This window comes from Haemaphysalis longicornis, unplaced genomic scaffold, assembly GCF_048455015.1.
Source record: "Haemaphysalis longicornis isolate Haplotype H1 unplaced genomic scaffold, Haemaphysalis longicornis Haplotype H1 scaffold_10, whole genome shotgun sequence".
Lineage (NCBI taxonomy): Eukaryota > Metazoa > Arthropoda > Arachnida > Ixodida > Ixodidae > Haemaphysalis > Haemaphysalis longicornis.
Window position 1 is genome coordinate 49,737,877 of NW_027526204.1, and position 27,203 is coordinate 49,765,079.

Genomic DNA, 27,203 nt, shown 5'->3' on the forward strand with positions numbered 1-27,203 from the left:
CAGGGCCTCTGTTCTGGCAGTCTTGGTGCAATAGGAAGGTTAAGAGGATTCAACGTAGGTCGACCACTGTCGACATGTCGTAGACACTCGAGTCACGGCAAGGGGGCTAAAAAGAAGGTCCCCTTCACCTCGTGTAGTCCGAGTGGCACTGGCTACCACCCCCAAGCGCAGGAAACAAAAATACCTCAACATCAATACTCCAGAAAGTGGAGGGGAACAATAGCCACACCGGTAGCGTAGCGGTCATCGCACCAGACCTGTGTTCTGGAGGTTGTGGGTTTGGATCGTATATGGCGGGCGTTTTTTCTCCACATTCTCTCTTTCTTTCCAAATTCTTTATCTGTTTCAATGACCTACCATATCCTCTCCTTTGCTTTCCGAGGTTTTCTTGATTGCAAACCTTATTTCTGTCTTTTTTCAACCAGCCCCTGAAGTATTTCCTATTCTTATTCACTACATGCATAGCCAGAGCCTCTGTTCTGGCAGTCTCGGTGCCATAGGAAGCTTAACAGGGTTCAAGGCTGGTCGACCACTCTCGGCATCTCATAGAAATTTGAGTCATGGCCCTGGGATTAAAAAGAAGGTCCCCTTCACCCCGTGTAGTCCGAGTGGCGCTGGCTACCACCCCCAAGCGCAGGAAACAAAAATACCTTAACATAAATACCCCAGTCATTGGAGGGGAAAATACCCCGCCGGTAACGTAGTGGTCATCGCACCAGATCGGTATTCTGGAGACCGTAGGTACGAATCCCACCTGACGGGCATTTTTTCTCCACTTTCTTTCTTTCTTTCTTTCTTTCTTTCTTTCTTTCTTTCTTTCTTTCTTTCTTTCTTTCTTTCCTACTTTCTCTTTTTCTTTCTTTCTTTATACTCAAATACTTTATCTTTTTCAATGACCTACCACATCCTCCCCTTTGCTTTCCGAGGTTTTTTTGACTGCCAAACATTATTTCTGTCTTATTTCAATGAGCCCCTCATTTCTTATTCTGATTCGATACGTGCATAGCGAGGGCCACTGTTCTGGCAGTCATGGTGGCATAGGAAGCATAAGAAAGTTCAACGCTGGCCGACCACTCTCGACATGTCCTATACACTCGAGTCACGGCGCAGGGGTTAAAAAGAAGGTCCCCTTCACCTATTCCAGTCCGAGTGGCGCCGGCTACCAATCCCAAGCGCAGGAAACAAAAATACCTTAACATAAATACCCCAGAAAGTAAAGGGGAACAGCAGCCCCGCTGCTAGTGTTGTGGTCATCGCACCAGACCGGTATTCTGGAGGTCGTGGTTCCGTATCCCACCTGGCGGGCATTTTTTCTCCAGTTTCTTTCTTTCTTTTTTTCTTTCTAAATTTTTTATCTGTTTTAATGACCAAGCCCATCCTCCCCTTTGCTTTCCGAGGTTTTCTGGACTGCCAAACCTTATTTCTGTCTTATTTCAACGAGCCCCTCATTTCCTATTCTGATTCGCTACATGCATAGCGAGGGCCTGTGTTCTGGCAGTTTTGGTGCCCTAGGAAGCTTAAGAGGGTTCAAGGCTGGTCGACCACTGTCGACATGTCGTAGACACTCGAGTCACGGCCCGGGGGTTAAAAAGAAGGCCTCCTCACCCCGTGTAGTCGGAGTGGCGCTGCCTACCAAGCCCCAGCACAGAAAAAACACACCTTAACATAAATACCCCAGAAAGTGGAGGGGAAACCCCCCCCCCGTTAACGTAGCGGTCATCGCACCAGACCGGTATTCCGGAGGCTGTAGGTTCGGATCCCCCCTGGCGGGTATTTTTTCTCCACTTTCTTCCTTTCTTTCCAAATTCTTTATCTGTTTCAAAGACCTACCACATCCTCCTCTTTGCTTTCCGGCGGTTTCTTGTCTGCCAAACCTTATTTCTCTCTTATTTCAACGAGCCCCTGATTTCCTATTCCGATTCCTACATGCATAGCCAGGGCCTCTGTTCTGGCAGTCGTGGTGCAATAGGAAGCTTAAGAGGATTCAACGCTGGTCGACCACTCTCGACATGTCGTAGATACTCGAGTCACGGCCCGGGGATTAAAAAGAAGGTCCCCTCCACCCATGTGTTGTCCGAGAGACGCTGGCTCCCACCCCGAAGCGCAGGAAACAAAAATACTTTTACGTAAATACCCCACAAAGTAGAGGGGAACAATGGCTCCACCAGTAGCGTCGTGGTCATCGCACCAGACCGGTATTCTGGAGGCCGTACGTTCGGATCCCCCCTGGCGGGCATTTTTTTCTCCACTTTCTTTCTTTGCAAATTCTTTATCTGTTTCAATGACATACCACATCCACCCCTTTGTTGAACGAGGTTTTCTTGACTGGGAAACCTTATCTCTGTCATATTTCAACGAGCCCCTCACATCCTATTCTGATTCGATGTAAATATCTATGAATATATATTTGTATAAAGAAATATATATATATATATTTAGTCTGGAAAGATAAAAACTCACACAGAGTGCGAAAAAAATAAGGTTAGTAGCGACATCAACACACGAGAAAGACGGGTGGGATCCGAACCCACGACCTGCAGAATACCGGTCTGGTGCAATAACCACTACGCTCCCGGCGGGGCCCTTTCCCCACCACTTTCTTGGGTATTTATGTTAAGGTATTTTTGTTTCCTGCACTTGGGGGTGGTAGCCAGCGCCACTCGGACTACTCGGGGTGAAGGGGACCTTCTTTTTAACCCCCTGGTCGTGACTCGAGTGTCTACGACATGTTGTGATTGGTCGACCAGCGTTGAACCCTCTTAAAGCTACCTTTGGCACCAAGACTGCCAGAACAGAGGCCCTCGCTACGCATGTAGCGAATCAGAAATGGGAAATGAGGGGCTGAGTAAATTAAGACAGAATAAGGTTTGGCAGCCAAGAAAACCCCTGAAAGCAAAGGGGGGAATGTGTTAGGTCATAGAAAGATATAAATAACTTTTGAGTCAGAAAAAAATTGGTGAAAAAATGCCCGCCGGGTGGGATTCAAACCCACGACCTCCAGAATACCAGTCTGGTGCGATAACCACTACGCTACCGGCGGGGCTATTTCCACACCACTTTCTTGGGTATTTATGTTAAGGTATTTTTGCTTCCTGCACTTGGGTGTGGTAGCCAGCGCCACTCGGACTACTCGGGTTGAAGGGGACCTTCTTTTTAAAACCCGGGCAGTGACTCGACTGTCTAGGACATGTCGAGAGTGGTCGACCAGCATTGAACACTCTTAAAGCTACCTTTGGCACCAAGACTGCCAGAACAGAGGCCCTCGCTATGCATGTAGCGAATCAGAAATGGGAAATGAGGGGCTCAGTGAAATAAGGCAGAATAAGGTTTGGCAGTCAAGAAAACCTCGGAAAGCAAAGGGGGGAATGCGTTAGGTCACAAAAAGATATAAAGAATTTTTTTAGTCGGAAAGAAATTGGTGAAAAAATGCCCTCCAGGTGGGATCCGAACCCACGTCCTCCAGAATACCGGTCTGTTGCGGTAACCACAACGCTGCCTGTGGGGCTATTTCCCCACTTCTTTCTTGGGTATTTATGGTAAAGTATTTTTGTTTCCTTCCCTTGGGGGTGGTAGCCAGCGCCCTTGGACTACTCGGGGTCAGGGGATCTTCTTTTTAACCCCCTGGGTCGTGACTCGAGTGTCTACGACATGTCGTGAGTGGTCGACCAGCGTTGAACCCTCTTAAAGCTACCTTTGGCACCAAGACTACCAGAAGAGAGGCCCTCGCTTTGCATGTAGCGAATCAGAAATGGGAAATGAGGGGCTCAGTGAATTAAGACAGTTCAAGGTTTGGCAGTCAAGAAAACCTCGGAAAGCAAAGGGGGGATGCGTTAGGTCATAGAAAGATATAAAGAATTTTTTGAGTCAGAAAGTAAGTGGTGAAAAAACGACCTCCAGAATACCGGTCTGGTGCGGTGACCACTACGCTACCGGTGGGGCTATTTCCTACCACTTTCTCTGGTATTTATGTTAAGGTATTTTTTGCTTGGTTGATATATGTATACATATATATATGTATACATAAATCCATATCAAATCCTAATATAATAATATCTATCCTAATCCATAAGAAAGGAGACATGAAGGACTTGAAAAATTACAGGCCGATCAGCTTACTGTCAGTCGTCTACGAGGTGTTTACGAAGGTAATTGCTAACCGAATCTATGCAACCTTAGATTTCAGTCAACCTAAAGAACAAGCAGGGTTCCGTAAAGGTTATTCAACAATGGACCATATTCACACGATCAATCAGGTGATAGAGAAGTGCGCTGAGTATACTGAACCCCTGTATATAGCCTTCATAAATTATGAGAAAGCATTTGACTCGGTCGAAACCCTAGCAGTCATTCAGGCATTACGGAACCAGGGGGTTCTGTAAGAGTATTATGTAAGAATAACAGAGGATATCTACGACGGGTCTACAGCTACCATCATCCTCCATAGAGAGAGCAGTAAAATACCTATAAGGAAGGGTGTCAGACAGGGAGACACAATCTCTCCAATGTTATTCACGGCATGTTTACAAGAAGTATTCAGAACATTGGATTGGGAACAGGTGGGAGTAAGGATGAATGGAGAATACCTCAGTAACCTCAGATTTGCTGATGACGTTGCCTTGCTAAGTAATTCGGGGGACGAATTGCAAAGCATGCTTTCCGCACTGGGCGAACAGAGTAGAACCGTGGGCCTGAAAATTAACATGCAGAAAACTAAAGTAATGATCATTAACCTCGGGACAGCACAGCAGTTTGAGATAGGTGGCGAGGCAGTGGAAGTGGTAAGCGAATATATTTACTTAGGCCAAGTTGTGACCCCAGATCCCAATCATGAGGCAGAGATAATTAGAAGGATCAGAATGTGGTGGGGTGCATATGGCAGACATTTTCAGATAATGAATAGCAGCCTACCATTGTCGCTGAAGGCGTTCAGCCTTGCGAAGAAGTTGAAACATGTGCGTATCCAGGCGGTCAACTTCAGCGGTACTGGTGGTTGTTTCAGTAGCGAGCGAACAGGTCCTGTTGAAGGACGCGACGAAATCATCCAAGGTTGAATGGAGGCCAACCACAAATTGCTCGCGAAAAGAGTTCCAGTTTACGCGACGGTATGTCGTGCTCGTTCTTAATTTCTTGCCCTTAATTTGAAGCAGAATCGGGTAGTGATCACTTCCCCAGGTACTGTCCAATGTGCACCATGTCTTCACTGCTCCAGGGGTGGTGATGGTCAAGTCGGGTGCTGTATAGCCCTGGGAGTGGTGGAGGCCAACACGGGTGGGGACTTCATGTTCATTGTGGAGTTGCAAGTGCCCGAATTCGAGGGTTTGCTCTAAGAGCCGGCCCCAGCGGTTAGAGGAGGAATAACCCCAGAGAGTATTTCGGGCGTTAAAATCCCCCCTCTATAATGATGGGGCCTGAAAAATTAAGAGAGAGGAGATGCGGTATCCAATCATACAGAGTGGAAGGGCTGAACGCCTTACCAAGCGTTATAGAACACAGGGCAAACGTCACCATCATTTGATGCAGTTGAAACATCATTACCGTGTTATTCGGGAATATAAAATTACTCTTAAAAGTGAGAATAGGCACAATTTCTGTGAAAAACTTGGCCACGAGACCGGACTCGCTCGACTATGGCGCATTTTTCGCGGTATGAGTGGTTGTGCGAAGACCCGCCTCCCCATACTGGACGAGATGTGTCTTCAAATGGACTACAGTCAAGTGGAAGACACCCTTATCCACACATTTTTTCCGCATGCTGTGGATGATCCTTCTACTCTCCTGGCTCTTCCTGTCATCGACATCGACCACTAACTTCTAGAACTTGATTCCCCTTTCACCATGGGAGAATTACAGATCGCGATTTCGCAGGGAAGACCAAAGTCGGCGCCGGGCCATGATCTTGTCAAGTGGCAAGACCTCCGCAATCTCCCCCCGCAAGGCCTAGAAGTTCTACTGCAATTGGTGAACAAGCTATGGGACTCAGGGGAGGTCCCTGACTCCGTCCGGGTCACCATCATCCACCCGATTCCCAAACCCGGCAAGGATTCTCGCAGTCCCCAAAACCTCCGTCCTATTTCACTAACACCCGTCATCTGTAATGTTATTGAACGACTTATTAATAATAGGCTTGTTTATCATATCGAGCGTACAGGCTGGTTTCATCCTGCACTCACAGGTTTTCGTCCCCACATTGGCACTCATGATTACTTGTGGCTGCTTAGACGTGTCATTAATAGTAATCCCGCTAGGAATTGCCTGACTATGTCCTTGCACTAGATATCCATAAAGCCTTTGACAGCGTTAGTCAACCAGGCATTCTACAAGAACTCGCACTTGCCTTTCCGAGTCAGAAGGCTCAAGCCTGGGTTCGGAACTTCCTACAGCACCGCCCGATTCGTCTCAGCCCCCAGACACATCAGCCTACCACTTACTATCTTGATAGGGGGTCCCTTAGGGATCAATCTTGGGGCCCTTACTTTTTAATCTTGCGATGAATCGCGTGGCTCGTACTCTGGAGCAAGACACTGCCGCCCGGTTTGCTTTCTACGCGGACGATGTCGTGGTATGGACCGAGGCCAGCGATTTCCCTTCCAAAGAGCCCATGCAGAGTGAACTGCAAGCTGCAATCTTCAGCCTGGAGAACAGCTTGTCCCGCTTCCAGCTCCAGTTATCCCCTGCCAAAACGCAACTGCTCAATGTCGACGGTAAACGCGCAACGAATAAGGACCAGACCATCTCTCTTCAAGTAGCAGACACTCTAATAGTCTCACAATGGCACTATTCGTCTGCTGGGTGTTCCCGTTAGCAGTTGCAACAGCCCGAAACAATGGGTAGCCCAACTTAGGAAGACCTGGCGCCCTACTTTACACCTGGTCACTCGGTTGTCCAGTCAATATGGTGGGGCACACCAACACGCTTGTACTCTCCTCGCTCGTGCAGTGGCACTTGGACGATTATGCTACGGCTTCCCAGTGTATGATCTACGTCCGTCCCATGTTAATGGCCTTCACAAGCTAAATCGCCATCTTCTTTGTGCGGTTAGTGGCCTTCCAAACTTCACGCGAGTCGATATTCTGCATCAAGTGGTCCCCCTTCCACCCCTTCACACCCTTATAGAGGAAACAAAGCTTCGATTCCAGAATCATGTGGAGCATTTTCCTCAGGAACGAGTGCTTACCGAATGGGACCAACTAAAAAGTAATTTTAACCAAATGAACTTTCCACCGCCCATTCCTCCGTGGGAGCGACCTTCGATCGGCATCCCGCGTCGCAGACCAATTAGTAGAACTCATCAAACTGCCCGAGAGCAGTATGTTCGAACACTCGTCAACGACAAGGCCGACGATGAGGCAGACATTTACACGGACGCTGCGGTTGACGGAAGAACGGCGGCCATAGCCTGGACCTCTACAGATATCCCCGAAATAAATGGATCCCGTCACGTCTCCAATACATAAGGGCTTGTGGAAGAAGTGGAACTCCTGGGAATTTTGGGAGCAATCCGGCACATTGGCGAACATTCCTGCACCCTCTCCATTAAGAAGTTCAGAATAATCACGGACACCCACGTCGCATTTCGGGAGCTGAACCGTGCGTTCGCGCCTAATAGCGTGGCGACCCGAATTCCGGACTTCGGTACGCGACCTACAAGAAGAAGGCTTCACGATTCGTATCGCCTGGACACCGGGACACACCATGAGTGCACATGGCAATCTTTCGGCACACGCTGCTGCCAGGGAGCGACTTCAAGCACCTCCCGCGGTTACCAACGCACCAACCCCCTCCCTCCAGTCGGATTGGCAACTTCGTATTCGGTATCTAAAGAAACTAAGCAGACAACGCTTGCAAGATGCGACACCGGACGGAGTCCTCGACCTTCTAAAGCCTCTTTCACGCTCGGGGGAAATATTCGCGTACAAAGTCTACGCCAATGCGGCCTACACCCCTCACGTCATTTACAAATGGACAGCCCCTGCAGGGTCCGAGCTCCACCACTGCCCACACTGTGGTTGTGAGGGCACACCAAATTTATTTCATTTAATCTGGCTATGTCCCGCTTTCAACAGAGGCCGTGAGCAGCTTTTAGCCATTGGCCCGGTACCCACATCCGAATCCGAACACATACGCCGGGTGCGGGAAGATCCACCAACCCTTGAATTGATTACTGAATGCACTCTTGAGAATGGTCTCTTTAAAATGGTGTTGCAGCTTGTCCGACTCCCCTAGAGTGCACCAAACACGCTCCATCTGCCTGGTCTCTGTGCGAAAACTGAGAAGAAAACAAGCTAGTGAACTGTGAACCGCATATGAACAGCGAGCATGCGCATTAATATGCAGAGAAAGAGAACTGTGTGAACAGGGACCACCGCTGAACTGCTCTTTCCCCTACCTTTTGACGTCTCTCCCCCCAGGGCATCTGGCCTCCTTACTTCAATAAAGCCATTCTCTCTCTCTCTGTCGCTGAAGAAGAAAGTGTATGACAGCTGCATCTTACCGGTACTTACCTACGGGGCAGAAACTTGGAGGCTAACTAAGAGGGTTCAACCTAAACTGAGAACGACTCAGCGGGCAATGGAGCGGAAAATGATAGGTGTAACATTAAGGGACAAGAAGAGAGCGGAGTGGGTCAGGGAGCAAACTGGTGTTAAAGACATATTAGTAGAAATTAAGAAGAAGAAATGGACATGGGCAGGGCATGTAATGCGAAGGCAAGATAACTGCTGGTCATTAAGGGTAACAGAGTGGATCCCTAGAGAAGGCAAGCGTTGCAGGGGGCGGCAGAAAGTTAGATGGGCAGATGAGATCAAGAAGTTTGCGGGGATAAATTGGTCACAGTTGGCACAGGACCGAGGTAATTTGAGAATAGTGGGAGAGGCCTTTGCCCTGCAGTCGGCGTATATAGGCTGGTGATGATGATGATGATGATGATGATGATATATAAGACAGAATATTAGGGTTGGCAGTCAAGAACACCTCGGAAAACAAAGGGGAGGATTTGGTAGATCATTGAAACAGATAAAGAATTTGGAAAGAAAAAATTTGGAAAGAAAGTTTTTTCTTCACTTTCTTCCTTTCCAAATTCTTTATCTGTTTCAATAATCTACCATATCCTCCCCTTTGTTTTCCGAGGTTTTCTTGACTGCCAACCCTCTTTTTCTGTCTTGTTTTCAACGAGCCCCTCATTTCCTATTCTGATTCGCTATTATCTATATATATTCTTTATTTTGTGGGATTCCTACAGATATCGTGAAAAGTTACCGCACGGCTGGTCATTTTAGCGATAGAAGCAAACAGCCCCGGCGTTGACTCTCAGACCGGTATGGCCCTAAACGCAGATTGTCCAAGGCCTAAACTTTATTCTGCGCGTGCGCAGTCCGCAATTAGATTGTGCTGGCGTGGACCTGCGAGTGTGTTGCGACATCAGGCGATTGCTTTGGTTTATCTAAAAGCATGCGTGTTGTCCGGCCTTGAGTTAACATAATCATATAAGAGCTTCATTTCTACTAAAATTCGGATTCTGGCAAAAATATTCACCAGGTTGTGTTTTGGATCTGCTTCACTGGTTAATGAACCTGGCCCTGAGCAAACAACCAGAGTTGTGGCCAGGTCGACGCACTGCTCACACTAATTGTGGTCCCCATCGAGAATCTTTTCTGCTGATGATGCTACCTACTAAGGAATAGCTACGTGTAAACATTAGGCTTTAACAAAAGTTCTGTTAGCTCAGAAAAATAAATTTAACACGCTGATTTACTTTCTTGCCGTCCCTCACATTATGGGGTGCGATGTCTCCTACGTTAATAGGACCAAAAAGACATTTTTTAATGCTCACTAACGCTGTTATTTCATTAGTCGGCACTGGTGTGAAATAAGTGTTTGTCAGCCAATAGCAAACACAACGCGCCTGTACACGCTATCAGATATCCTGAAGTTGAGCAAAGAGGTCGTGAGGAGGATATTTTCCTGTATTCGGCCCCATAGTTTGGTGTTGGCTAGCACCACGTTGTGTTTTTCGACAATATTACTACGCAGGTGCACAGCAATTGCCTTGATAATAAAATAATGTATTACATCATTTTTGGAAGGCTAAAGAAGACGTATTCACTGCTAATTTTTTTCTGGATTCCATAGACCTTTCTTTGTTTAGTTTCTGAGTAGCCTTTTACGGTTTTTTTCAGCCAGCGAGATGACACCGTAAGTAAAAGGAATTAAAACTCAAACAATGTAAAACTCAAACAGGAAACGAGTGGCACAAAGGTTCGCGCTCTGTCGGAGTGAGCCGTGGAAGAGCGATCCAATTCTGTTCGCTTTTCGAAAAAAGCAAACAAGTGCAAAAACAACAGAGAAGATACAACAGGAAGCGAAGCAAAAGAAAAATTGCAGCAACTCCACTCCGTGGATAATGGCGAGGGTGCGGAGTACGGGGACTCAAAATGACATCCAAGTTGCGCCGCGAGTGGCATCCGATTTGCTCCCCGACTGTCATTCGATTTGAGCCGTGAGTTGCACCTTGATAATTCCCTAAATTAATCTGCAACTCAGGGCTCAAATCTAATTTTGCTTGATTTTAGCTGGATGGTGGTCTGCGCACGGATGGAGCGGACGGAAATTGGGAGGTCCTAAGGTGCTCCGCAGGTAGAATGTGTATGAAAGCTGCATCTAACCGGTACTAACCTACGGGGCAAAAACTTGGGACTCCCTAAGAGGGTTCAGCTTAAATTAAGAACGACTCAGCTAGAACGGAATGGAAGATGATAGGTGAAACATTGAGGGACAAGAGAGAAGAGTGGGGCAGGAAACAAACGCGTGTGAAGGACATAATAGTAGAAATTAAGAAGAAGAAATAGACGTGGGCAGGGCATGTAATGCGAAGGCAAGATAACTGTTGGTTATTAAACGTTACAGAGTGGAACCCTAAAGAAGGTAAGCGCGACAGGAGACCAATAAGTTTGCGCGGATAAATTGGTCGCAGTCAGCACAGGACCGGGATAATTAGAAAATAATGGGAGTGGCCTTTGCCCTGCACTGGGCGTAGATAGGCTAGTGATGAAGGTACTCCGCACCGTTACAAGAGAGGGAATAAGCCGTTGGAATCTCGGGTACTAACACACGGTCGTAGCCCAACGGGTAAGACGACTGACACAAACTCTGTCTGATCTACCAGAGGCAGGCTCGAATTCTGCCAGTGCCTGTGTGTTTTTTATGATTGTAAATGCTATGTGCACGGACGTGGATGGACATTGCGCAGTGCTAAGGTACTCAGCACCTAAAAGAACGTTTAGTAATACAGGATCGCTACATACGGAAAAAGTCGGGCAGTTGTTGAGGCAACGAAAAATTCCCCAGTATGCTCAAGAAAGTTATGAAACTATCAGGTCTATCAGAGGTTTTTAGCGCCATGTTGCCAGAGGTTCGTTCACTCATGGCTCATAAAAAAGGTTAGGTAGGATCATTCGAACAAAGATATTCCTCGATATTTATTCTGTGTCCTATTCCTTTTGCACCATTCAGTATAAAATTGATACTGCATCTATCCCAAGCTTAAGATTTCTCAGCCGATATAAAATGTTTAGGCAGTGTAACGTTAAGCGAGTTTAAAGCGTCACAAATTTTTCTGAAACGAAGATTTATGGTTGTAGGGAAGTGTGTCCACATCTCTTAAGAACGAAGCGGATATCGTTAAGCTGCATTCGGTCTGAAATGATGCTCTTTATGCTTGCATGCGGGAACCACACTATAGTCGGGTATTTAAGCATTGAACTAATAAACGCGACGTATGCGAGCTGTTTTCAGTCATATGTCGCGTGGTCCAGGGTTTCAGAAAAAAAAATATTTCGCTGGATCTTTTTTTGTTACATTTTTGATGTGTGGATTCCTGCTAAGGTAGGAGAAGATTGTGATTTTGAGGTATTTTTACTCTGTACCATGTTTCAGGTCAGCGACAACTCAGTAAGTGAAGCTAAAGATTTATTTTTTTATAGTAATGGGGATACGGTTTGGTTTGGCATAATTATCATTTACTAGTCGCGATATCGGTGTGCCATGTGGTTCTATACAATATTGGGTTTATGTTCCATGCAAAAGCCAAGAGGTTTTTCCTTGTAAAACATGCACTCATCTAAAACAATTTAGCTTCCATCCCGACAATATGTGGTAAATCAAATATTAAAAGTAAATATAGCAACAGACCTACGACAGAACCCTGCAAAATCCCTGACATGACGGAACATTATATGAAGCATGGTCAGCTACTTAAACAAACAGATGCCAATTTGACAAAGCTATCCATCGGAGGATTCTTTCCTCACAGAACAATTTGTTGACGTTATCAAATAAATTTTCGTGAGAGACACGATCGAATGGCTTAAAAAACCCAATAATACTGATGGGTTATTTTATATTCGTGGGTTTTTTTATCATGGGATCATGGGTTCGATCATGGGTTTATACTCATGGGGTTTTTGGGAGTCATTCTGAGAATTATCAATGGTGCACTTCGCAAGATGAGGCACTGTCTTTGCAAGCTGTGGGTCTGTGGATAATCCACTATGAAGTCCATTATGAAAGGAAATAAAAATGTTGGTATCGACAATTTTGCTGCTTGAAAGCATGTTTTAATCATTACCTACTTCCACTGTCCAGTGAAATTGACCGAAAATGTTATGAGGAGCTCATTTCACCTACTTTGAGAACTTAAAACACTTTTATCAGTTTCACTTTGGCTCCAGGTTGGCATGCTTGAACCGGTTGAGCGTAAATAACGCAGAGAAATAAGTTCACAGTTTCTGCTTATGCTTTCACAAAATGCTTGGGAGCTCCGCCAAGAGCGTAGCTGTTGTCTTCATATTAGTTTAGTAGCAAAATTACGCCCATCACAGTATTACTGTAATACTAGGGGTGCTTAAAAAGTTGCAGGAACATCTAAGTATGGATCCGAAGATGTAAGGCGCGATAGCCATAGTCCGCCCCCACGGAGCGTTTCGTACACAGTTGCTTCATTTTTGTTCTATGCTTCAATAGCAATAAAGGGCAGCGAAAAGGGAAAAACTAGCAACGAGGGTTTTTAATCCCCATGGCCCAGACGAGACACAGGTTCTCTGCGCTTCTTAGTCTTAAAATGTGAGCGTGAGAGATTGCGAATGCGAGGTGGTGGCAAGTTTTAGCGAGGAGGTGTGAGTGTCATTGTGTCAAAATGTTTATTGTGTGATATTCACACCGGGCTGAACAATTTTGCTTTTTTCGAAGAGAGAGAGAGAGACAGAGAACATCTTTGTTTAGGAAGAAATAGTTGTGGTAGGAAAACAAGGTAAAGAGATGGCAGGACGCTCAAAGGTGGAGTCTGTCTACAGCACCAGATGAAGCAGCTCCTTCTTTGAAGAGCTCCTCCCTCAAGCAGCTCACGCTGATCTTGAGGTACGAGCTTTTAAGTTGCCAAATCTTCCTTCCATTTCTCGAAGAAGTGGAATATGTTATTTGTTTGAGCTGTTCTCCCCTAACCATACCCTTGTACACGGCTAGGTTGCGTGCAAGAGGGTGCACAGTTTAAAGTAAATGTCTGAGTTTCCCACAGAACACACTAACACACACATTTTGAAATACTTGTGTTGGTTCTTCGTCTACAGAGTCCGTGATTCTTCGGCATTGAGACTTAGTTGTTGTAAGGGGAAGTATCGTGTTCCTAATCATACGGTCAGTATTCATTCTTACCGTTTTTCTAGGAGGGCAGTGTGGTAGTCGTGGTCACAAGGAGCTCGGTATGTGAGTTCATGTGCGTTTTGCAAAGTGCGTCGTTCTTTTCCAAACCATTGAGTACGGGTATCCATGTGACGTTTCTATTGTGAATGGGAATAATGCACCGAAGCGCTTAGGTATTCTGCCTGCAAAATGCAGTAAAATGTCCTTTGAGAGTTTGTAGTGACGTGCTTTTATTTGGTACTTCCACTATTCGGATTGCCAAGAGGATGACTAAAGCTTCCACTTGTTTTTTCGTGTATGTTGGATGGCAAGGCATTCACAAAGTTTGCAGAGTAGTCATATTGGGGCCTCGTGCTTTTTACACCCGGAGTCGGTGTATACTGTGGTGTCATGGCATTCGTACTTTCCCCGAATGAACTTGATCCTGCCATACCGCCTTGATTGGTTCTATATTATTGTTGGTAGAGAAGAGTTTTCATGTGGAGTCGCTGAATCGGTGCCATGTTTATGATGGCACGCAGCAGTTTCTCTTCCAAGGGGGAAGGGGGGGGGTTGCCGGAGGGGGAGTACGATGGCCCCTGCCTATTTTGTTTTTCCATCCGCTTTCTTCGTGGTAGGAGAGTGGTTTCTTGATATGCGTTAGAAAGACACAAGATGAAGATGTATTCATCGTGATTGTAACCAACGTGCTATTTAGGACGACTGCATGGTGAAGGATTCTCCCTTTGACCTTTACCCGCTCTTTTCCTGCGCTTCCCGAGCCTATTCTTTGCTCCAAATAATATTTATCCCGGTATCGACAGTATGACATCCTTTTTTTTCTTCAAGACCCATCTATGCATGTTCATTCTGTCACCGTGGTGGTCCCACCTTTTGTTAGTTCACCTCACGGTCAATATTGCGAGGTGGAGAACTGCCTTATAAGCGGTCCTGATGACGGTGTTCCTTTCACTTCCTTTCTTGTGGACTAATTTGTGGCATGGTAGGCACTGCAATATTCTTGTTATGATCATTGTTACATGAGTCTTATAATTCCGTTTTCTCTTTTTCTTGTTCCGCTCTAGGTTTGGCATAATTTTTGCGGGCAATTGAATAAAGTTTTGTTTTTGGCGATTGTGAGTTTGGCACTTCCCGTTGTCTCGAAGCAACGCCGAGAATTTGTACTCGACTTTTCTTTAGGAGAACATCCGCAACTATTTTTAAGATGATTTTTAGCCTGGCCGCGTGGGGCCATCTGCGCTTGCTAAACCGAGCTTGTAGTGGAAATGAAACTGTGGAAATATTAAAAAGCATTTTGAGAAACTGTGTGGTTAGACAATTATTAGCAGGCTTTATTTTAGTTGTTTTATTCTTATAATCTATGCTTTCCATGATTTCGAAGAGACCGACGTTAATCATTTGCGCCTGCTTTAGTTATTTCACGCAATGTTGGTGCCGGCATAAGTCCCCCTGGAAAACACCCCGAGGTGGCTCACTGGCTAAGGCGTTGAGCTACCTATCCCCAAGAACGGGGGTTCAATTCCCACCCACGGCGGCCGTTTTCCTGGTGGAAGCAGAAAAAAAAGGCCAGTGTCAGATTTGGGCGCGCGTAAAGAGCCTAACATGATCTAAATTCTTCCGGAAAACACGAGTAGCTTCGGGGCATGGACTACTGGAAATTTGTATTTTTTTACTTCTGGTGAAAACACGCTTTGCTCTGATGACGTGGCTGTGATGACGTAATGAGGAGATTCTGCATCGCCACGTTAAATAGGAAGGCGAGAGCACTGATCCTTGGGGAATCCTCACATCGCTCAACAGGATCGGATCGGTTTTGAGGTCCCCGATAGCAAAGCGTGCCGTGCGGTGAAATACAGAATCCTGTATCTCCTGTATCCGTATTGATACAGTTCTAGGTTTTTGGGCCGACGTTCATGTCGGTGAGGGCGCGTAGGATGGCGTCATCGGCTACACTATCGAAGGCGTTCTTGATATCCAAACCAAGGACGGCCCGGGTGTCCCGTGGTGAGGCTCCGGTGCCCAGCACAATATCATTGTGCAGCTGTATCAATACGTCCTGCGTGGAGCGTCCCTAGCGGAAGCCGTAGATGGTTTAGGGGAGTAATTTTATGTGTTTCCTCACATGCAGTAAGACGGTTGAGAACCATATGCTCGAACAACTTTCCTAAGCGTAAGGTTAACGAGATGGGACGAAGGTCCTTGATTTTCAGGGGCTTTCCTTGTTTTGGAATGAATACGGTGGTGACAGCACTTTTCCACACATCGGGGGACCACCCCGCCTGTCCAGCATTTGTTGAAGTAGGCTATGAGTGCCGTGACAGAAGCGTCATCCAAGTAACGAAGTGTCTTATTGGTGATCTCGTCGGATCCAGGCGCCGATTGCGCGTGGAGTTGGGCCATGGCTCTGCGGGTGTCAGACTCTGTGTACGAGGCATCAAGTGTCGGATTGGCTGTGCCGCGATATGTGCGTGCAACCGACGGGGGCGCTTGAGTAATGTAGCGTGCTTAGAGCGCTGTAAGGAGTTCCGGGGGGTCGTCTGGGTATTGGTGCAGGAGTTTGAGAACTTCCTGTCGTTGCGATGTTCTGGTCTCGGTGTCGTCAATGAGATGATGGAGTATACTCGAAGTACGTGAGGCACTCAGATTAGATCTCATGTGTTGACAGAACGAGTACCATTGCTGTGCCGTACGTGTGCAGCGTGTTTCTATATCTCGCATTGAAGTTGTACGATTCTACGGCGGAGCGCCCTGCTACCCGGTCGGGCACGGTACCGACGTTCGAGGCTACTTGCGAAGCCAGTTCTGGAAGGGGAGCGACACGTCGGAAAAGGATGAGGCTTTAATGAAATCTAGAAAGAGCGGCCGCGAGCTGGCGCAGCCACATGAGCATGAGGCAGCTCGTGACAAGGGTAATGAAATGATAATGATTAGCGTCGTCTGCTGCCGGTGAGAAAAAGGATGTCCCAACCGTCTCCCCCGCTGACAGATAATGCTAGGAGATTTTCAAATGATACAGCATCTGTACGGAGTGCTTGACGGTAGTAACCGCAATGAAAACATAGATTGTTGGACCTGAAGACTTTGTCCCGTCAAGTCATCTCGACTCTCTCATTCATGTCAAGAGCTAGACATGTCTTGGACGCTACGTTTTTCCGAGTACCACGCTGTCGTTCAGTAAGTTCAATTTGTTTAAACGTTCCAGCTGAAATGTTTGAGGATAATTCCTCTAACATCCACAAAACGCTTTTTCCGCTATCGGTGTTTACACCGCCTAAATGATGTTTCTTACATTTTTGTTTACGGTGTTTTGCAAGCCAGAGTAGATATGTGACGGTAGGCGAAAGAACGCTTTGTAAAGCAGAGAAATTTGCTGGAAACAGAAAACTTTTCTATGCGGTGTCGGACCTTCTGTGATGGCGTGTTGTTGCTGCCTGTTTTGTGTTTTCCTCCATGGACGACTTATTGTCTTCACTTCTGTTTTGTTCCGTGTAGGAGTGCAACAATTTTCCCTTGATGCATCACTTTGGGCACGGATTTACGTCTTCTGGATCTCTCTTTCTTTTTGCGTTTGTGTTTCATGGACTGGGCTCGTTTTGCAGACTTTTACTCACGAAGATTTTCAGTTTTCTTTGACTACTCGATGGAGTGCCGTATGTTCTAAAGATTGAACGAAAGTTTGCGAATGGCGGGTTCCGCAGACGGCTTAGCACTTTCAGGGTTCCAGGACGCGAGTAGGTGGATATACCCTCTGAAGCCATTATATGCTCGAAGGTGGGGACGACCGCAGTGTTGTTCTCGCCGGTTCAGAAATATTCATAGAAGCTTCGCGGCTGATCACACACTTGTGCATCCTGATCCATTTATTAGTGAGCTCAGCTTTAATAAGGGGATCGTTCATACACGTGGAGTATTGTGGCATTTGGGCTGTCATTGGGTGCCAGTATTCCACGGATAGAAGCTGGTGCTTCAAAGTAGCCGTTGGAATTGCAGGACTTTAACTAGCTCCAAAAGGCAGCCGAGTAATTTTTCATGCCTCCAAGTTAGGTAGGGCATGGTCTGCTTGTGAGGATGTGCGCTTGCCCTTTGGATTTAAATGAACAGCCGCCGGGCATGGCGTCGAAGACCGGAATTCCTGAATCTTGAAACGTAGGCTACCCGTCAAGGTGACAACCTTGTCGTCGAACTCTTCGGAATCTAACGTTTCACTCTCTAGCAAGTCGTCTGGGGTCTCCTCAAAAATATGGTCGCCTACTTTCTCAATCTGTGCTTAAAATACGCCGATTCGCTCAAGCAGTACACTTACTGCAGATGGTGTCGGCTCTCGATTTCTTCTTCTGTGGCCTTCCGCTTCCGCTAGAAGGCCATCCAGTTGCGCCCGTAGTCTGAGGCAACGTCGAAGTGGCCGTTCATGTGGTCACACGCAGCTGGGAACCATCGCCAAGATCGCAGGCGCCGCGTCGTTACCTCGGCACTCGCGGCTCCGTGCGTGATCGCGCTCGGCGTCGGCTAGAAGGCTCAGATTTTGGCACCATGTGTTGCACCTCTGGGCCCTCTAGCTGGGGCGCGATGCTCCGGAAGGGTAGCGACACGTCTGAAGAGGATGAGGCTCTAATAGAACCTAGAAAGAGCGGGCTCAATCCGGCGCAGCAACACGAACATGCGGCAGCTCGTGACAAGCGTAATAAAATGACGATGATTAGCGTCGTCTGCTGCCGGTGAGGAAAAAAGAAGTCCTAACACCATTCATGTGTGGTGTACCTCGATAATGTTTTTTCGCTTCGTCTTGCAAAGAACACCTACATAGACGGTGGTCGATGCTTGAGGCTACCATTATGGCTGGGTTAAGTATAAATCCCGAAGAGTGCCAGTTTCTGTACAAACAGCTGCGTTTCCTTGACCACATTATTAGCAAAGAAGAGTGTCCCCACACCCTGAGAACACAGCAGCTGTCGTAGGCTTTCCGAGCGCAGTTAACAAAAAAGCTGTTAGGCGTTTCGTCAGACGTTGGGCTAATTACAGGTGCTTTGTGGGGAACTTCGCGGCTAACAAAGACAAAGACGCGGCTGACACGGCTGACAAAGACAATGAACCATTCGTATGGCAAGAAGAGCAAACGTTGCTTTGAATCATCTCAGAAACCGCCTACACACCACTCTGGTACTTGCTCATTTTGACCAAAATATTCATGCAGAAGTCCACACAGATGCCAGTAACGTCCACCTTAGCGCGGTGCTTGTGTACTTGCGGGTTCGACTCCCGCGTGTGGCGCCCGCTTTTCTGATAGAGCTGCGAAGCGAAAACGCCCATATTTTCAATACTTCGGCGCATGGTAAAGATCGCCAGTTGGTCAAAATTATTTCTGAGCCCTCCATTACGGAGTGTCTACTTGCATTCTTAGCGTCGGCCGAGTAAATCAATGTTAACCAATTAATCAATAAAGCATTCTTTGTCCAGTGACAGGACGGGGCAGAGTCATGCCACACGCAGACCCCACACTATCAAGAGTAGACTCCAATTACTCCACGGGAGAGAAAGTGTGCCTCGGCGTAGTCTGGGGGATGAGCAACTTCCGGCTCTACTTCTATGGCAGTTCATTTAGACTTGTGATTGACCACGACTCGTTGTGCTGGGTCGCAAACCTAAAGGCCACATCTAGGCACCTTGCTAGAAAGATTATCCTACTGTAAAAGCACGAAAGGTAGTCTTTAAGTTGAGACGCATCAAGGCGATGCTCATTGCTTGTCCCGAGTGCGTATCTACACACCGTAACAAAAAGAAGATCTGCCCTTTCTCAGAGCCGTAAGAACTTCCGAAATTGCCCAAATGCAACGGGCACACGCAGGGCTGGTACTTATTATCCTGGACCTGGAAGTTCTTGAATTTCCTATTCCGGCCGCATTTGTTCGCTACATCAAGTCCTTCAGCCACCGGAAGAGTGTGCTTTCTAATTTTGTAAACGTAATTTTGGCAGCACGAGGGATTTTGGTGCTCGCAGTTGCGATGGCAAGGCGAACGAAAATCACAGCTTAGGTCTTCCTTTCAAAGCGTGTTTTTGAGGCGCTAACAGCATATTCTTGCCTACGTCTCTTAGCAGCAAGTTTTTTTTTCCGCGGTCCTATAAAAACCAACAGGCGGGTTTCTGTATTATAAAGCCGTTTTAAGTGGAGGGAATAAATGCGGCCTTGCGTTTAGAGGCAGGCATGCAATTGTAAAGAATATTTGGACAAGCGGTGGTAATCTAGACGTGCCTTGTTGAAACGTTAAACCGTGGATTACCTAGCATTTCATATTATTCGTAATTCCGATAGCACCGCCACAACATCTACAGGACGGCCGTTTCTGCTTTGATTTGTTACATATTTTATAGGGCCTAAGGGGTTCATCATTAGGCGTCCTTCATGCCTTGGTTAGTCCAGTCGCATGCATGTATTTTTATTTCGCTAAGCAAAACTATATTTGTTGCCTTTTTTATGTTCACACGAAATGACTTCCGCGAAAGCGAAAATTCGTCGCCTACAAAACTACGAATTTTATTAAAGTGTATGCAGTGCCTTCCATTTTGTTGAAAAACAAACAAGTATGGTAAATCGAACTGGGCTAATGAGCCAGCGCTTTTTTGCGGCAGTAACCGCAAGGCCACACACAGATTTGATGAGGCGGGCTCGATTACCATCCTTGCGTCAAAACTATATTTTGCCATAGTTGGGCCAAGAAAACCGGAAGGTGGTTTTTGGACACACTTAATCCCTAATTTACTTGTGCTGCCTGGTCAAGTTCTCTTTTGTAAATAATGGTGTGCAGCGCTAACTTTGGCGTCTTGGTCTAACATTCGTCCCTTTTATCGTTTGCGGAAAAACAAATATAATAGCGGCTCTTTTCCAAAAATTGAGAGTATGAGATGAATGTAAACACTGTTATTTTGCGATAGGTGATCTATGTTTGCTGTAGGGCCCTGCCTGTAGCTCGTCGGGATTGTGACTTCTTTTATTGCTTTGGTTTTCTAAGTTCCGCGTTATGTTAACAATGTCACCATTGCTGGCTTATTCTGCGGTTTCTTTAAGAGTACAGCTCGAATTGAGCCTGCACCTCTGGCTCACCTTGATTTCTGGTTCGTGAGGTGCAGTAAATTCTGAAATGGTGTCACACTGTTTACATGTTTTTTATTAAAAGTTCAATTTCTTTCAAACACAAACACGAGCTTTAGGCAGGGAGCTAAGCTTTTTTTCAATGTAAGGAAGTATAGAGTGATATTAAAAAGCGTATTATTATGACTCTCAACCCTAACAGCAAGGGATGCCAATTCACGCACGCGCAGCACAGAACAATGGGTAGTGCCGCGATTCCGCATTAATTATAAATATCAGGCTCTGCACTTCAGCATTCCCACCATTCTAAATGAACATAGTCATACACATTGCTTTTCCAGCAAACAGTTGCGGCAATACTTCGTAAACTTGTAGTTTCCATCACTGTTGCAATCATTGCTGGTGTTTTGTATTTATGTGTTATTGCTGTTGTTTTGTGTCTTCCTGTGCCTTTTTGTGTTAATTTGTACGAATTGCGAATTTTGAAACCATAAATCTTCCATAACTTTTCTAATTCAGCTTATTGTGAACTACGTACGAAGGATGTACTCTTTCAATCGCTTTCGTTATGAGTGATTTTTTTCTCTTTCTTGAACCCTGCCAAGTGAGGGTTTCAGGGCCACTGTCAAGCTGTCTTTAGCAGCTTTTAGCGCGGACGACCTTCCAGTTTCTTCTGGAGAAATAAAGATGATCTGATCTTATCTTATCTTATTAAGATGGCAGAGTGCGTGTTTTTTCACGAGTCTGTTGGGTTACATCAGTATATGCCTTCTTCAGTTTATTTCGGGTTTGCAGAGTCCACCTTCTGTTTTAAAACATACTAGTAGTGAGACCCTCGAAGATTTTTAGTGCCGAAAAGCTTAACAAAAACCGAGAGGTCTGTTTTGGAAAGCACAGTTACAAGATCACCGCATACGCCCCCATCCCGGATGGAACCTGTAGGGGAGTGATCCGGAATATTTTTGATTACGACACCAATAACGACAACACTCGCAGCTTCGTCTACAAGAACGCAACGGTTTCATATAGGCCAGCTGCATGGGTGAAACCAACTTTTTATTGCAGTTTTAAGGGTGTCTCTGTCGCATACGGAATATACTATAGAGGTTCAGGGAATCGCTGATTCCTCCTTACAAAGACGCACGCATTCTACACATACTGTGGTCGACTAGGACACCGAGCGGATACTTACCTCTCACTTACGAGCCCATCAGCAAGAGCTGATATCTCCAGAACCCACAAGACAATCCCGTTGGTAAACCCACGTGTGGAGTCGATGGCAAAGGCCAGAAGACTGCGACAGGGAGTGCGGTAAAAATTTTTTACTCAAATAACATATGAGAAACCGCATAGTGTTTCCATGTAGAACGCCAGCTGCACAGGCTAGCATGACACCAACAATAGTGTCGCCCTTGAAGCACACCGCCCTGGCGCAAGGCTCACAGAGAGGAGCCGCTGTGGTTCTTATGATGCATTCCTTAACCCAGCCGCGGGGAGAGCAGAGTTGGTCACCACAGATCCAGTTGCAGGTCTCACAGCAGGAGGCGATGTGCCCAGTCGTCATCTGCTTTGTGCTCCGAAAAAAAAAAACATAAACTGCTGAAGTGTGCACTATGTCGAAAAAGCTCGGACGTTAGCGAAGCTTGTGGATTTTTTTCTGCGTGGGCACTGAAGGGCACATCACGGTGTATTTGCGCAAATTTTAAATTCTTCACTTACATTTCCGTCGTCGCTTTGGACTGTGGTTAGCAATAGTCATCGTCATTTCGGTCAATACGGTCCTGTTCCTCCTACCGAGCATTACCTGCACCTTGGCGCTTGACAGCCGGGGCTCCGCGGTGGCCCGTGTGTTCACAGCGCATGCCCGGCGCTTCTCAAGTCATGTCCAGGTTTTGTGGAGCAGATTTTAAGCCTCCTGTGGCATTGTTGTTTTCTATGCAACCCGAGGCGCTTTGGGGGTATTCGCCAGTTTTTTTGCTAAAGCCACTCGCGAGCCCGGGACGCTCGGCGGTCGCCATGAGGCCCGGGCTGTTTAGCGCTCGGTATTTACTCACTCCTTAGAGTTTGAACCAGTCTTTTTGGCTCAGCCGCTACGCGTCTGGTGGACGCTCTGGATATACAAAAAGACTTGCGATCACGAGCGCTTGGTTTTTGAGCAGCTTTAACCCTTAACGGGCCACACGTTATTGCCAGCTACAACAGCTCCGCTGGTAAAACTCTCCTGTGGATCAAAGCAAAGTGAGCTGGGCCAGCACGGACTCGTTATATGCTCGAAACAACGCACAACGTAGGGTAGGGCTTCTGCTGCGCTCGAAGTAGAGCTAACGCAGATTAGTGACATGCTTGAGTTTGTTATCAGCGAAAATCAATACCTTAAGTCATAGAATGCCCAACTCAGGGCCGACAGCCTTCCACCACCACTTGCGCAAACTGGCCGGCCAGTGCTCAAGCTGTACAGCCAATACGTGTCTGTGAACTATGCTGTGGCAAAATATATAAACGATACCGATGCGTATTCACCGCCCACTAAGCGAAAGCGGGAACTGAACCGATCTATCCGAGCACGCGAGAAGTCATCGAATAAAAACCTTATATGCCCGTCTCGCGAAAGTGGAAGACATGTTCGCCATTTTTGTGGAGTTGGTGAACAAGCAACAAACAAAATTGTACACTAGGGTACACGCTGTTGAAAATGCCCCAACAATACACACCAAAGAGCAGGTGTAGGGCATAAAATACTAGCAGTATTTGAAGCGGAATAGGAGAAAGTGCCCAAATATTCTAGAAAACCAGCGGAAACAATGGAACTGCCGTGCTTTCAAACGACAAAGCGGCCGTTCTTAACCAGCAGCCACTGTAGATGCCAGACTCAGTCTCCGTTCAAGAAACTCGGAGAGCGGATAAATTATTAGATGTTAAATCGTACTACGACTTAAACTCAGGTTACTCCAAAACAACCGCAATTATCTGCACGAAGCGTAACGTCCCGCCATTCAACATAAATTGGCTTCGCAAAAATACACCACGTCCTCGCTAAATTGAATCTGGTGAAAAACGTGGGGAAGGCGGTCTTCTGGTGCCTAAATGTTATAGCAGACCACGCCAAAAGCACACATTTGAAAGCGACTTTCGCAAGACGGTACACATAGCGCGCGAACAGCCACTGAGTATTCTGCGAGATTTCAGCGCTCCTGTTCACCCTCCCCGGGGGTATCGAAGCACGTCATTAAGAGCCGGCCGCTTTGGAAATATGCCCTACGAGTGGGCCTCACTCCTTGTCACCCATCCCACTCACTCCACCAGGAAAGTCAGTGGTATTAGCGTGTACGCCACTCCTGATGTCACGGTCACAAGGAACACACAGGACGGCATGTGGATGAACACTTCGTAAAACCAGCCGAGTGAGATCGTTCTAGGTTAAGCACCACCATCATAACAGCGCGAACAATGGCCGCAGGTAAACACCTCTACATCACAAACTGGATAACCGTCCAGCAGATTAGGGCTACTGAAGAAAACGCTACTTATACAGACATAGATGACGTGGCAGCATGTGCCTCATATATTCATGCACACGTCCAGAGAGCAAACACAACTATACCCGAGGATGCCAATAAACAACAACGACACTATGTGCGGGAAGCCAAGGCGGGTATAGAAAGATGATTTATTATACAGAAGATAAACCGACGCCTCGACAGGCGCGTCTGCTAGTAAAATGGAAACACTGAGGATAAAGCAAACCTGCTCATGCGTCAACCCTGGCACTCCGGCGGCGATGAGCTGCAGCTTCAGTGGGATTCGCGAAAGCGTAGAACATCCTGAGATGCCTCTTACACCCAGAGAAGAGCAAGTTTACTTAGAGAAACAATCTGTTTAAAGTACTCCATGAATCGAAGAAAACAGATGATGTTATTCAAGAAATCGGAAAGCGTTTTTTTTGTGCTAAGCCCGTAGAGGCTCTCCCGCCTTAAACAGGCGGGATAATTGGAGAATTCATACTCTCGCTACTTACACAGGCGGGAGAATTCAGAATTTGAGCATCCCATCACTTTGGCACAAGTGCGATATGCTAAAATTTTTTATTTATTTAACTATTTATTTTAATAAATACCCTAGCGGTTAAAAAGCATGAAAGGGGATTGGCTCTAACACGAAAAATAAAAGTTTGACAAAAATCTAGTTATTAATGATACATTGAGTCAAAGTTTTTAATTATACATTTATGGCCAACAGGAGTTATAGCAAAAAAAGAAATTAGCAAATGACCATTCAAACGAGAAAGGGAAAAACGTAGCAATATAAACGCTGTGGAGGAACAATACAATAGGAACAATAAAATACAATAGTCTGGTGCCTATATTGTGAAGAGCTAGCGCACTTTTTAAATACAGGTGATTTGCAATGATTGCTGCTGATGCGGAAAGGTGGTTCTATTCCTCCGAGGTGCGTGGTATTAGAGACCGAGAGAAAGTGCAAGTTTTTCAGAATGGCAACCCTACAATAATCCCTAAGGACATGTGGTATAACTAGGCGGCATAATAACACCGTCCCGGAGCAATGGGGGATAAAACAGCTGAAAAATAAGTGGAAACGAAACATTTTGCGACAGGGTGAAACAGTGAAAGCATCAAGAATGGCGTTCATGGCTTTCATGCTTGCTGTGCGGTCATAATTACAACGGGTAAACGGGGCTGAGTTATTCTACACCGATTCGAGGGAGTGTATTAGGTTGAAATTTCCAGTATCTCATACTGCAGCGTCGCATGCAAGTTTAGATCGTGTTTCTGCCCGGGGCGGATCCAAGTTTTTTATGAGGGTGATTAGCTTTCATCAGTGATGATGAGGATGATGGTGATGAGAAGGAAGAACAGAATAGTAGCTTGTTTTATTCACCTAAAATTCGCAAATCGAAAAATACAAAAGTATACAAATTTATCAAATAGACTATTTTTACGACACGAGGGGTCATCTCCTTGGGGGTATATAGTACACAAGTACGAAAAGACAGGACTGCAGACCGGCCCTTTGGATCCGCCCATGAATATTGTAATAATGAAGTTTCGTGAAAGAAAAGGAGCCCTTGAAAAGTTTCGGCGGAGAGAGTCTAACACACGTTTAGCATTTTAATTGCATAATTGCAGTGAACCGTCAAGGTGAGAGAGTTTAGAAGAACTTGTTGTTGGGCGAGTTGGTGCATCGATCATCCCGCCCGTCCTGTGTGTGGTTTCTTTTTCGCGCAAGGCCCGTGTTCATTCACCAAGGTGAGAGAGGTCCTGATATGCACTCCCAGATATATATAGTTTGTCACATATTCAAGAAGTGGATTGTGAATGCTCTAATTAGGAAGTCGAAGATTTGCTCTCGGAACACACAGAATTAACATTTATTATTATTTCCCATGCGCCATGCCCATGGAATGAGCCACGCTCTACTGCAGAGAGAAATGAAGTTACGGTCACGTTGAAGACAAGTTAGATCCTAATCTCAAGCTATGCCTCTACGCATATTGTCTACGTACCAAGTCTGCCCCGAACCATAGGGAATTCACTGACGAAATGCTTAGGTATCAGGAAAACGTAATAGAAACCATCTATTAGAAACAGAACCACTGCTTAGAAAAGAGGATCGTTACGCGGGCAATGCACAATAACGAAGATTGTTTTTATTCCTGCACCGGGAAAGAAACTCAAGCTCGTAATTTGTAGGCCTATATTGCTCATCAAATGTGTAGTTAATCTACTGGAGCATGTTATTCTCAACAGGCTAAATAAATGCATAGAGGTGCGAGACCTCTGTTCTCCCCTCAACAAACCCCCCACGGCTTTGCATAAAAATTCTCAACTGAACCACCAAATTATTAACGCTGACGTGTACGCATACTTACATACGGGGGCAATAGTAGGCGTCGACCTAACAAATGCCTCCGACAACGTCCGACATGAGGCAGAGTTCTCCAACCTTGCGAAGCATGAGGTGGGAAAAATGTGTATGATTAAGTGAAGTATTTGCTCTCGTGCTGCACTGCGCAGCCAGGTATTGCAGGGTGAGAATCTGTCGAGATCAAAATGGGTGGCGCAAGAACTGCGTAGAGGCATGTTCTCTTTCGCTTTTTCTTTAATTCTGCCATCATTATTCTGCCACAATAGATAACAGAGTGGCTGCACTACAGCATCTATGCCGACGATGTCACACAATCGCTCACCGTTGGCGGCGACGGAGAAATTCAAACAAGACTAAAACAGGTTTTATATCTTGTAGTGGCATATGCCACTCCAAAGTTCTTTAGCTGCTTGCCACAAAAATCCAATTTGTAATTTACAGGACACCCAAGAGAGGCTGCAAACGCAACCTTAATGTTCCAAACATCGAGCTCTGTCAGCACGGCCGACCAATTACTTCCGTACATATTCCTGGTTATTCGCA

General features: G+C 46.2%; 1 protein-coding gene and 1 non-coding gene across 2 annotated transcripts in view; one reads left to right on the top strand and one right to left on the bottom strand.

Moving 5' to 3' along the window:
* LOC144157727 (uncharacterized) overlaps window positions 1-27,203 on the top strand; it is a 159,782-nt gene that overhangs the window by 30,931 nt on the left and 101,648 nt on the right. The gene's annotated exons all lie outside the window — the stretch shown is intronic.
* Trnat-ggu (transfer RNA threonine (anticodon GGU)) lies at window positions 2,968-3,040 on the bottom strand. Its single transcript has one exon. It is a non-coding gene; the product is annotated as a tRNA-Thr (tRNA).